Genomic DNA, 13,033 nt, shown 5'->3' on the forward strand with positions numbered 1-13,033 from the left:
TCATGTCTAAGAACAAAACATGAAACACATCAATTGAAAAGCCTGCAGGGTGCCGTGACTCAGAAATACTGATTCATTTCTGGGTTTCAGAAATATAACTGTAGCTTTGTGTAATAAATAAAAGGACAAACTGGTTCAACTGAGCAGTGATGGTCACCACGAACCAGAAAGCTGGAAACAGCTGTTCTTCTTATCATTCCTGAAAGGTTGACAGTTTGGGTATGATGCTTTCAAATACATATGGAAAAGGAGAGATACTTTAGAAGACATAAAAAAATCTATTCAGTTCCTACTGCAGGTTGAGTTTTTTTCCAGAGAGCTTGTTTAGTAATAGTCCTCATCATATAAACTTAATTGTTATTTTGGAATGTATCTTGTTCTATTATGTGTTTCACTATTACATTGTGTGTTTGCTCAGTGCAATTTTGTTACACTGACAAAGACAGACACCCAGGCAGATATCTAGAGAAAAACACACAAACATGCTCTCTCTGTCTGTCTCTTACTCTCTGCCTCACACACACACACACACACACACACACACACACACACACACACACACACACACACACACACACACACACCATGAACCTCCTATGCAAACATCAAAAGGTGCTTTGATCAGAAATCTGGCACCCGGCTCTCTTGGATTCTCTTTTCTGAGATGTATTATGTCTTTTACGACTTTCTCTTCTGTTGGCTTATGAGCATCAGATCCACAGAGCTGTGTAGGCCTTATGTTTGTATTGTTGTATTTTAAGGCTTTGCCATATGCCAGTCGCCCGCCATCCTTAGGCGTACAGTGAGGATCAAAATCATGCCAGAAGAATGAGAAGGAGTGGTTTTAGCTGTAGGATTCATCACAGAGAGCCTAATTCTATTTCAACATGCAGGTACTGATCACAGAGATAAACACATAAAAAGATTAAATCAACACATAGGGTGTTACATAAAGGAGAGAAAATGATTTTGCAATAATTTATATCCACATTTGAAAAAATCTGAAATTCACATAAGCGGAAGGTCATTATTTCACAGCCTGGATGATGAACAGAGCTCTGCTAATGTAACATATTTCTGTAAGATGGGGTGTTACACCTATACACTTTATATACCCATGAGTCTAATCATCTGCAATATGTTATGTGTCCCTTTATTGTTCAATAATGTCCAGATCAAGCTATTAGCTAAGGGAGGGGAGCGCAGGCACAGGAGTGGGGTGGAGGCTTGTGGGTATATTATTCACATGAAAACATTGTATCGCAGAAACGACTTAATCTACCTGAGCTTCTCCCCAGAGGTATGAATTATGAAGGCATTTATGGGCGCCCCATACATAGCCGTGTTTATTCTCAATTTATGGCTGACAGAAGCAAGAGCAGGAAAGCCACTTTGAAACCCTTAAAAACCCCGTGTTTTATTGCGCCACCGCAGCACCGCACGGTTACAGTAGGACCACAAATGACTCCCTGCGGACCTGCCTCCACAGCCATCCTTACATTCTTAATTTCTGAGGCATAATTCTTTTCGGAAACACTCTCCTCTCTGGAAGAACACGTTTATAAAGGTGATGAATTACCCTCATAAAGGTAGTTTTTTTCTCATCAAAGCCAGAGGCTGAAAATCCAGTCCAAGGTTTCAAATAAAGAGGAAACCCCTGGGAGGTGGCGAAGTGTGATGATCTGCTGGACAAGAGGGGAAATATTTTGGGATGCAGGGGAATTGATATAGTAAGAGAAAAGAAAATGCAAGGAGCAGTTGGACTAAAGAGGAATAATAAGGCGTGCATAGGGGATGGGCATATCAAGCATAACTTTTTACAGTTTTACAAAATAAATATGTATGTTTTGGATTACGGCTGTTGTAAATCCACAGCAATTAAAACATTTAACAACATTTCATATAACACACAGTACATGACTCATTAAATTGAGCTGATGCTTTAAATTAACTGGATGTACCTGCAGTATAATCACCATTTTGACAAAAGTGCATCAGACCCAAACTCTGGCCAAGCTGTGCAATTTAAAGCTGCACTAATCAATATTTTCATATTAACAATGGATCAAATGCGTAATCTGAAAATCCACACTGAATCATGACCTGACTCTGCAGTTCCCGTCCGCTCTGGGTGTTTTAGTGCCTTTCAGCTCAATGTTTTGGTTTTATGGCTCACAGTTTTACTGTTTTAGTTCACTGTCAATGCAGAAGCAGGAAACTGCTTTCAGTGAAGAATCTCTGATGAATCCACTCTACAGTACCTGCCCAGAATATTGGATTTACCATCGGTCAGGTGATGACAAATGCAACTCCAAATGAACGCTAATGTTGCTCCATGTGTGCTGGATGGGTCAATAAGCAGCTGTTCAGCATAACTTTGTAGGTTTAGATCACGCTGATTTTCTGTTATCTATGTTTTCTCTTATTTATATTTTCTGTTATTTATATACTGTTATGATGTCAGATATCTATGTTAAACATGGTCAAAGTTCCAAACACTTCAGGTTAACATATGTAGAAATGCTCCCAGTCAAAAGCCAGGGCTTCTACCTGCACATGCCCATAAACAGCCGGCAGGTTTTTCCATGTGCATTGTCCACTCTCATATTTCAGATCGGATTTTGGCTCAAATGTGAACGGATGTATTTGAGAAGTTGACATTTTGAGTAAAGAACAAGTAAAAGAAGTCAAATCCTACAGTTTGTTCACGTAGCTGCGGGAAAGTCGGCCAAAACGCAGCTTCCGGGGGCTAACCAATCAGAAAAGAGTGGGCTCATCGGGAGGGAGTGTATGTGCTCACACATATATACATATATATAAATAAATAAAAAATGTACTTTGTGATGTATGTATGTATATGTACATATTATATATATACAATACATCATTAACTATAGAGTCTATAATGTTGACTCTGTTGCACTTTACTGTACAGGACTCATTATTTTTACCAGCTCTCGTCCATGAAGTGCACTGGATGACACTCTCCAATCCAAATCTGTCATGAGTGACGCTTCTTTGGAAGATAATATTAAGAAAAATGAAAATGAAGTAAGAAGCTTACAGATCACACTTTCACACTTTAAAATATTTGAGATTCAAATTGCATCTAGTCTTACATTTAGTGATGACAACTGCTCAATTAGTACATGATTTAATGATTTAAAAACACAGGGAGCAGTTGTGAAATTAAATTGACAATTAAGCTTCCACAGGCATTTGTCATTATCACACACAGTATTTCTGACTATTTGTGACTTTGCGCATCAGGTAGAGTAGCTGCAGGTACTGTACATCACACAGTGATAAATTTTTCATTACCCATGTTCCTCAGCAAAGCAGCAAAGTGACTGGTAGAGTATCTGTCTCTGCACCCTGGGGAGCACTGTTTTGCTCTGCAATTCACTCACTTTCATAGATGACTTGGCTCAGTTCTCCTGGGGAATAGGAGCACAGAGACACCCTTTGGAGAAAATCCCTGCTTCCTCTCTGTGATTTAAGGGAGTTGTGTGAAGATCAAAGCCTCGGTCCCAGTCCCCGTAGTCTCCGCTGTTTAGGGGGAAAGTCAGGGGTGCTGGGAAATGGATGACCCCAGGGGATCCGCCAAACAAGTGAACCGAGGCTCTCAAAAACATACTGTAAGGTAACTGTACGTCTGTACTTCTGACTTCTGTCATATTGTGTCTGTGGGTGTGTTGCTGTTGTATAAGGGAACTTGTGCCAGTTTCATGATATACCCTAAAAGTGTGTGTGTGTGTGCGTGTGTGTGTGTGTGTGTGTATGTGTGTGTGTGCGTGTTTATTTGTGTGTGTGTGTATGTGTGTGTGTGCATGCTTGGGGCAAGGTGTAGAAAGGTCAGTAAAGGATAACAAGTATTAGGAAGCTTTGCTTTGTTTTTTCACTTCATATAGAAGTTGATCATTAGTTGAAAACTGGAATTCATCAACCTCCAGCATGTCCCCAGTGAGGAAGCCTGTGAAGTTCATCTTAATGAACACCAACCCCCCCTCCACATCATGCTGTACAGCCTTTCACAGTGATGGAGAGTAGGAGGCACACATCATGCATGGCAGGAAGCGATGCACAGTTGGTTATTGATTCTGTGTTGCTTAACAATTCCACGAGTAGCCCAGAATGCTGATCCTTCTTACCTTGATAGGTGTGTTAATACCATCTGCATGGTGGGTAACCCCTACCGCCTGTGTGGAGCGCACACACAGTCTCTGCCCCCCTCCCTTCTCTCCTAGGGAGCGCTGAGGGGGAGGACCAGCCTTGCTAATTAATAATTCACCCCAGGCCAGACTTCCTCCCTGGTGGCTCCACGTGATTACAGCAAGCAGCCAGGAGTCAAGGTTAGTGGTAATGATAGAACGGCGCACCAACAATAACTAGCCCAGGATTGGCCTTCCCACTGGTGGATAGGAAGGAGTCAGAGACGAGCGGAGAATGAAGCCTTCAGTGGAGCGCACAGAGAGGGAGGTTTAAGGGTGTGTGGGGGGGGGGGGGGGGGGGGGGTTGGATTGTTAGGAGTGCTGCATAAGGCCCTTTGCAGGGTTTTTTTTAGATGGACCCTCTTAGAAGTATGGTGTAAAATTAATGCGGAGGTCTTGGAGAGTAAATATTGAATAAGTGCAGCTCAATTGAGTTGAAAATCAAAAGCACCTCCTCGGGAGCTTTTGGCCTCCGAAAACCGTGTGCTGGTTTGCTGACCTCTGCATTAGCATTATTTTAACAGAGGAGATGGGAGGTATGTTGGGAGAGCAGAGGGGGGGCGGTGGGGTGGGGGGCATGCGGTGAACACTAACAGATAGGAGCAAAGTCTGCAAGGCCGGGGTCCTTCTGCTCTGCCAGATCCTCACCATGCACTCGCAAAGAACAGGAGGAGGAAGAGGAGGAGGAGGAGGGGTTACTAGCGGCCAGCAGCAATCAGGAGTGCCAAGGCCTGAGGCCCTGAGCACCAGACTCACTGAGTAAAACCTTGACTCTGCGCACTAACACAGCCCACACTCTGGATGGGAGACCTGACCCAAGACAGATTCTTGGCAGAGCGCTGGTTTTAGACAAAGAGAGCTTGGCCAACTTTTAACCCTGGACATGTAGCTTTTAACTTTGGATACCAGGCTGTTAAAGATCTCAAAGAGCATGTTGTTCCTGTTCACATTTCACAACGTCTGTCATGATCGATTACTGAACAAGTGCTAAACCATGTATGTCCAGGAGGCAAGTTCTACCTCCAAATGATCACAGTCATTTTGAGGTTTTAAGTTTTCTACTGCGCTGTGCTGTGGTCACATTTGGTACATTAATAGGGGTGCAACTTCAGATTCAGAAGTTGCTCTTTTGTTTCCAGTGGTTCTTTTTAAAGTAGAATTGATTCTTCCCCTTGTAGAGTTTGTGCTCAGGGTGCAGTGAGGAGATACAAGTCTACTTTTACAAGCTGCCAATGAATTCAAACTTGAGTAAGGTAAGATAAGTTACATATCACTTTATTGATCCCAAGACAAGACATTGAAATGTTAAAGCAACACAAGAAACAGACAAATTAACATTACAATACCTTAGATCATTGTATTTAACTGTAGTTATGTGGAATATCCAATTTTAAGACACTGAAATACAGAAGCTTTCATCAAGAGAAATCCAGTGTTGCTTGAAGAACAAGAACATAAAAATTCTGATTAAGGAAGCTTACAGTATGAGTATTGACTGGGCCTTTACCATTAGAGCCATTGCAGGGTTGTGTGATCACTGAAATGTGGTTTTAGGAATCACAATACAACATGAGTGGTAATTTGTTCAAGTTGTTATTGATTCAAGTTGCATTCAACAATTTTGTGCAATTTCAGTTGAAGTACAGTTATACACCTAAAACAACACTGTAAGGCAGCGCAGACAGCTTCATACACATTCAAAACAGCATTGGGCACACCTTAAGGAACATTATTGTACCAGTGATGTAACACCGTCAAGTGCAACAGAAGATGATACTGAAATGTAGAAGCTGCTGCAATGAAATATAGTTGTTTTTGTTTTAGTTAAACATATTTTATCTCCTATATGTTTCTTCTATATTTTATCTGTTTATGAGTTATACGACATGTCTCGAACACTCACAGAGAAAATTCTAAGTACGAGAAAATTGGGTGAATGCAAGAACTTCTCTTAAATTATTTGTAGGTGATAAGAACAAATCTTTGCGTGTGCATGATGCCCATTGCCGTCCTGCCAATAGGATCATCATATCAGAAAATACTTCCATGTGTAATTTTGGAAGGCAATTACAAAAGTCATATTTTGTTGTTTAGTTTTGAGGATTTGACTGATCTTGAAGACACATCATGATACATGCCCATAAAGCCCTGTTAAGGATGAAGCCTGAGTGAAGTACAAAAATAGTATCTTGTTCTGGAACTAAATTTTGGATGGATGGACCAACTAACAAGATCTTTAGTCCCACCACCAGGGTAAATGTAGTACTTTGTTTATAGCTTTTACTTAAAGCTATAATATGTAACTATTCTGCATTAAAATGTCTCAAAACGACTAGACTTATGTTATATATTTTGTTCACTTGTGTACCTACATTACCCAAAATGTTTCCAACAATTTTCAAACCCAGAGAAACCCATAATTTTAATCAAGGTGATGGTCTGTTGCATTTGGTCGCCTGTCAATGGTGTCATACCCCCTCCACCAATCGAGTTTACATGCGCAAGATGCATGCTTTGGCGTTTGGTTGTCCTCCACAGTGGCATCTACCAAAGAGTATACGCATAGAAGATAATACACCGGCATTGTGGTTGTCCACCAGAATTGTGTCATAAATTCACTTTTATTCAGTTTTAAGCCACATTTTTATGGTGAACTTTTTAGATCTTGGTTGTTTTTAACAATATCTTTTAACTGGATAAAGGATTTTTGTCACTGGACATCTGCATCTTAAGTTATCAGAGAAACAAGCTAAGCAAATGTTAGCAGCAGGTAGGCTAGCAGCCCGTCCTGGATGTCGTGAAAATGCTTTGTTCAATGTTTTTAGTGGTTTTATTCCTCATTGACGTTTGTTTTGGAGAGGAGGAGATCTCTGCGGATGATTCGGCTTCCGGTAAAAATCTCCTGAACATCTGGCTTAGGTTATCAGAGAAACAAGCTGAGCAAATGTTAGCAGCGGCTTGGCTCGCAGCCCCTCCCGGATGTCCTGCGCCTGCCAAACAGCGTCGGAGAAACACTGATTTTAACGTGAAACTGTTTTATTCAGTGTTTTTACCTGTTTTAATCACCGGGTCTGTTTGCTCTGGAGAGGAGGAGACCTCTCTCACTGAATACTGAAGTAATCCTAACATGAAGACAAAAACTTCCATTATCCCACACTACTTCACAACATCATCAAACTCCATCTTTTGTTATTGTTTTGATTGAGAGACCCCTAATGGTGGGAATGACATATTGTGCATTCAAATGATTGTCTCAACCTTTATTATAATTTAAATTCAAACTAAGTCCTGTTACCGTTGCTTTCAATTAAACCTAAATAAAATAACCTCGACCAAACTTTCCCAGATGGTGTTTCTCCCTCTGTAGTACTGCAGGAGCCATAAGGAGAACTTGCAAACTGGTTGTCCTATTAGCGGTCAAGGGAAGTATACTGATCATGTCTCCACATCCTTTCTCCTAAAAGGGAAGAACGTCAAGCAAATCATTTCAATTATCAGAGCGCCTGTGGATTTGCACTATAAAGAGCAGCAAGTACAGCGTGGCTATGAGTTTCATCAACATGGAGGGTGGTCCTTAACCGGTGCTGGTCGTTTAATTCGCGCTCAGTGGCAGCCATGTTTTAATCCACCAAAGAAGGGTAGTTGCTTTAAAACAGATGAAAGACAAGATATGCAGAAGTGTTTAAAATTTCATGTCAGATTTATAGACTTAGGCCTTTTCTTTCATGTATTAATAAGACCAGTGAACATCTGAGCTGAGAGATTATGAACTGAAATCAGCCTAAATATGAATAAGTCAGCTCGTGTTAATGTGATTTGGATCTCTGCTTTTCATCTTCCCAAGTGTCAGAGCAGGAGAGAGTCATTATGGTTACCGGGTGATGAGGCACTTGCTATTTCAAACAAACCTCCTCACTGGCTTCTGCTTTAAGGGCCCTGACATCCAGACACATGGCATTGGAAAGAATGTTTTTTGTTTTCTGCAGTGATTCTTTTGATTACATGCGGTGGTTCAGCAAGGGGGTTCAGTGAGCAAGTTCAGAGCAGCAGTTGTGAGAACAGGACAGGTCAACTACAGTTGTTTTAGTCTTTATTTACTAAGGGAAGGAGGCTTTTGATAAATATGCAGAGTTGATAGCCTCTCTCTTTCATACTGTATGGTGTTTTTTTATTACTGGGACTCACTATGACTAACATAAGTTGTAGCAGTCGTCCTGGGTTCTGCTTTTGGAGACAAGTTTTGTTAGGTATATTCAGCACCCTTCAGGAGGTGGTACTAAATCAAGTTTCAGGTACTTGTAAGGTAAGGTGCTCATCGGGCTGTCAACCGTCATCACATCTCGACTAGTGCAAACACAACAACATAGAACTAACCCACCTTTTCACTTCTGAGAAAATTCCATTGGTGAGGACTTTACAATGAAGAACAATGGAGAGAACATTTTCTTGATGCCTTTTTTATAGTGTACATGTAATCCTTCCTGGCATATTCCAACCACCTTTGCCCTACAAGTTCTCAAAGGTTCAGGCTGTGGGAAGCTCCAGGTCAGGGGTCACTGAGTCCTGATTGCCCAGTAACAGTTCAGTCCTCTACTCTTGTGATTACTGTAGATAATTAGACTAGAGATATTTACACCTTAGTGTTACTACTAAAATGTATACTATTATGTATTACTGTTACTATTATGTTATTTATTGTGTGAGCCATGATGGGCTACCATAGGTACCAGACCATACTGTACCAAATACCATCTCTTTCTATTAGGAACTAATACTTAAGCAGAAATTCATCCTTTCATCAGACAAGAACACCAATATTGGATTCTGCAAAACCCCAGATTGCATCCAATGTGTGCTTAAAGGAAAAATTCATTGCTGTGAATATGATGATATCTCAAGATAATATAAGATATTTTTGAAATTGGTACCCTATGGCTAGAGAAAACTGAGAAAAAGGCTGTATATTCCCCATACCACTCTTAAGGGGGATTCCTACAACAACCAGAATGCATTGCGTGTGTCTCGTCCAATGAGCTTCCAGTGAGCTATATATATACATACACACACACACACATACACACACACACACATACACACATATATACATATCATTCTTTGTTTATTGTTCATACATTAAATGATTCTTTCCTAATGTGCTTCCAATGTAAGTGACAGAGGACAAAATACAGTCCTCACTAAATTGTTTTCAAATGTTTATCTGAAGTGAATATGAGGCTTCATCAGTCTGAGTTAGAAAAATAAAGATATCTTCCAGATACATCTTACAATCTTTTTAATACAAAATTCCCTCTTTTTGTTACAATCCCTGCACTGCAGCTCAAAAAGAGAATACCATCCAAGGAAACACAAAGAGAATTTCATTCAAAAAAAAGACTGACTTGCTTTTAATGGCCAATAATAACTGGAGGAACAATTTTACAAGCAATGTTCAAATGATCACCTGACTGTTGTCATAGGACAGAGTTGAAAATTTGTGAACCCATCCTTTAACACCAGGGTTGCAACTAAAAAACTGTTAAAGTTATAGAAAAATTGTGGCTGAAAATAATAAAAATGTGAATGTTACTTGCAGGTCTGTGACTGGACACAGATGCTGGTCCCATTTATGAAAGCCAGACGTGCTACATGCCCATCCATTGGTCTGACCTCCATCTCTTTGTTGTGCACCTCACTATAAACATGAGGAACACTACTGCCTGGATTGGCACTGATAGTTGGCTTCTACTGGCTGATAGCGGGTTACAGCTAATATTACAACATTGCTAAAAAGAAGTCAGATGGGGCAAGAAGCCAGAGTTATTTCGAAGAGAGAACAAAGTTGAACAGTACAATGATTATCCAAACTATCTGTTGTCAACATCCATCAAAGTTTACAGGGCTTGACTTTTACCTACCAGCAACTTACCAAAGAGGAATTACTGTGAACATTAAGAGTGCACTCAGTTCTGGTTTTACCACCAGATAAAGTGGATGGATGATTGTCATGATATTAGCAACAACATATACCATTGGAACATGATCAAAGGCAAATGGGAGTTGCACTTGTTTTAGATGTAGTGTATTAAGAATATTTTACACGATAGCCTTTAATAAAGATGATCCATGCTAACAATCCTCTGGTCGTTGGCTATTTAGACAAATCAGCTCTTCTTTTGTCTCTGTCTATAAATTCTGTAAATGTTTGTAAAAAGCAAACATGTTTTTTGTCTCTGAGACAGTCAGGAGGAAGTGGGATCAACAGGAGAAACTTAAACCAAAATGAGTTCAAGATACCAGAAAAGTAGGGCAGAGACTTTTTAGCTCCACCCAACCTGGACTGCAGCCTCATCTGTGGATTCAGAATTCCTGGATGATGGGCGATGGTCTAATTAATCTTGTGTCTAATTGGTGAGAATGGTGGGTGGCTGGTGTGTGTGTGTGTGTGTGTGTATGTTGGCGGGGTGTTATCATATCAGACTGCCCCATCAGTGCCTGGAGCACCCCGGCCCAACCCCAGCTTACCCCATCTCTCCGATACCCCCACCAAGTCCCACAGGGAGGCTTCTGCTGGTGGAAATCAGCGGAGATGGAGCTTTCAGGGGACACAATGTGAACTGCAGAGCTCCTGTGGTTTTAAATAGAGGGAGTGCCCCCGGCTCAATTACTGTCTCATGGAAAGTGGAGGAGCCATAATTGAATGTGACACAGGCAAGCTGTGTGCACTTGGCTGTGGCAGCGCCTCTCGCAGTCAGAACGTAGCTCTGACAGCGATCTGCCGCAATGTGCACACACCAAGAACATGAATGTGCAACCAAACTGGTGGAGACATTATTAAAGTGGCACTAAGCAGGATTCTGATGTGAAAACACACCTGTCTTATCAACCCGAGACAATAAGTAAAGCAGCAGAGAAGCATCACATCCTCGCAGGTTCACTGTATTTATTTATTTATTAATTATTCAAATGAATACATTTTATGATGCGACAGCAGTTTAGTTAAGTTTAGCCACAAAGCCACGCAAACTGTGTGATTATGAATCAATATTTTTCATAAACACAATGTATCAAATGACAAAGGGACTTTGTCACTACAGTACGTGACAACATCACCTTATTTCTTCCCATCACAATGACTAAAGCTGCTAGTGAACATATGAACATTTGGGGCACTTGATTAAATGACTGTCTCATAAATCCAATAAGAAATCAAATGAAACAGTTGCTCATTTTACATCCAACAGATCTTTCCTTGTATAATCATGTTTAGACATTTTCTTCTTCTGTATTAAAAGTAATTCAGTTGGAAATTATCTGTTTAACTCAGTGTGTCAATAGAAATTGACACACTGAGTTGGGAAAATCTGTGTTGGGAAAATCTCTAAATGTATTCAACCCTTGACTCTGTCTTTTTTCCTTTTCTTACTGTGATAATACAATTTCTGACAGTACTAAGGCTCACAATGTCCCATCAATGTGGTTCTTACAGCGTTTTCACACCTATAGTTTGTTTGCTCTGGTCCAGATCAGTTGATGAGTTGGGGAACTTGGTGCGTTTTACTCTTGAAAAATCCAAGCAAGCTGAAATGCAGCACCTAAAGCCATGTGAGAATGTTCACTTCACTCATTGGTTAGACGAGTCTGAGGCGGGAACAAGATGGTCCTGAAGGAGATCCACTGGCTAAATACAGGGTACTATGTTGCGCTAGTCCATATCTGACCTCAATTCATTCTCTGGTTAGTTGTTAGCTACTGTTAAATTTGCATCCCGCTGTCCAAAGTTCACCTGGCTACGGGAGCCATTGTGCTCAGTGTTCGTTTGGGACCAGACCAAGACCACCTCCACTAAAGGGCCTTGTTGAGTTGTTTTGGTCTGCACCCACATGTGATTACTGTGTTTACACGTGCCCAAACGAATCACACCGAGGGGGAAAATGAACCAGAGTTCGATTTAACTGGACTAAAAAGTGCAGGTGTGAAAACATCCCTGCAACATTGGTGCCCTTCTGTTATACTGTTACATACAGGTATCTGCTGTATGTTAAAGATCTTTGGATTCAAATAATTTCAAATAGTAAAAGCTTTCAAAGGATTTTTTTTAATTTTAGAAGGTTTTTAGATGCACCTTGTGCTTCACCCAACATGCGTGTCAATCAGAAATCCACTTACGGAAATGCCTTGTGACTCAAAGCATCATAAAACTATTGCATGAGAAGAACTGGTGGATGTAAGAACGGGTTAAAGAGTCTGTGTGAGTAGGCAGGTGTATGTGTGTGTATGTGTGTGTGCGCATGTATGTGACTGCTCTCACTGCGGCAGGTGTCTGTCTGACAGCCGTGTGATGAGTTGAGCCCTGCATTGAGCCCGTCTAAGCCCAGTGACTGGGCTCCCTCTCTATCCCAATAAGCTGCCCTGGGTCTGCTGGGCTGATTCTGAGTCCCCCCCTCAACCCTCCACCTTTGACTGCGCTAGTCGCTTGAATACCAATGACTCAATGTCCCTCACTTCTCACCGCTCCCTGCCATCTATGCATATTTGATGCTCGGTCCCCTGATCTGAATTGCACTGGCGTTTTTAAAATGCCCTCTGTAACCTGTATAGAATACAGCTTTCCTTTAGAGTTTAACCAGGACTGGGTTTTGAAGGCGGAAAATAATAAAGGGGAAATTGTTTCATGCGGCCCAGGTCTTATTTTTTTAGTTTTGTCATTCCTATAATTAATACTGTACTCACCTAAGTATTGCTGAGATCTGGGAATGCAGTGACATTGCTAAAAAGAAGAAAACATTTGTTTGGAGAAAGGTCAGAGAAAATGAAATTCTTAT

The sequence above is a fragment of the Thunnus maccoyii genome, chromosome 9 (assembly GCF_910596095.1).
Source record: "Thunnus maccoyii chromosome 9, fThuMac1.1, whole genome shotgun sequence".
In the NCBI taxonomy this organism is placed as follows: domain Eukaryota; kingdom Metazoa; phylum Chordata; class Actinopteri; order Scombriformes; family Scombridae; genus Thunnus; species Thunnus maccoyii.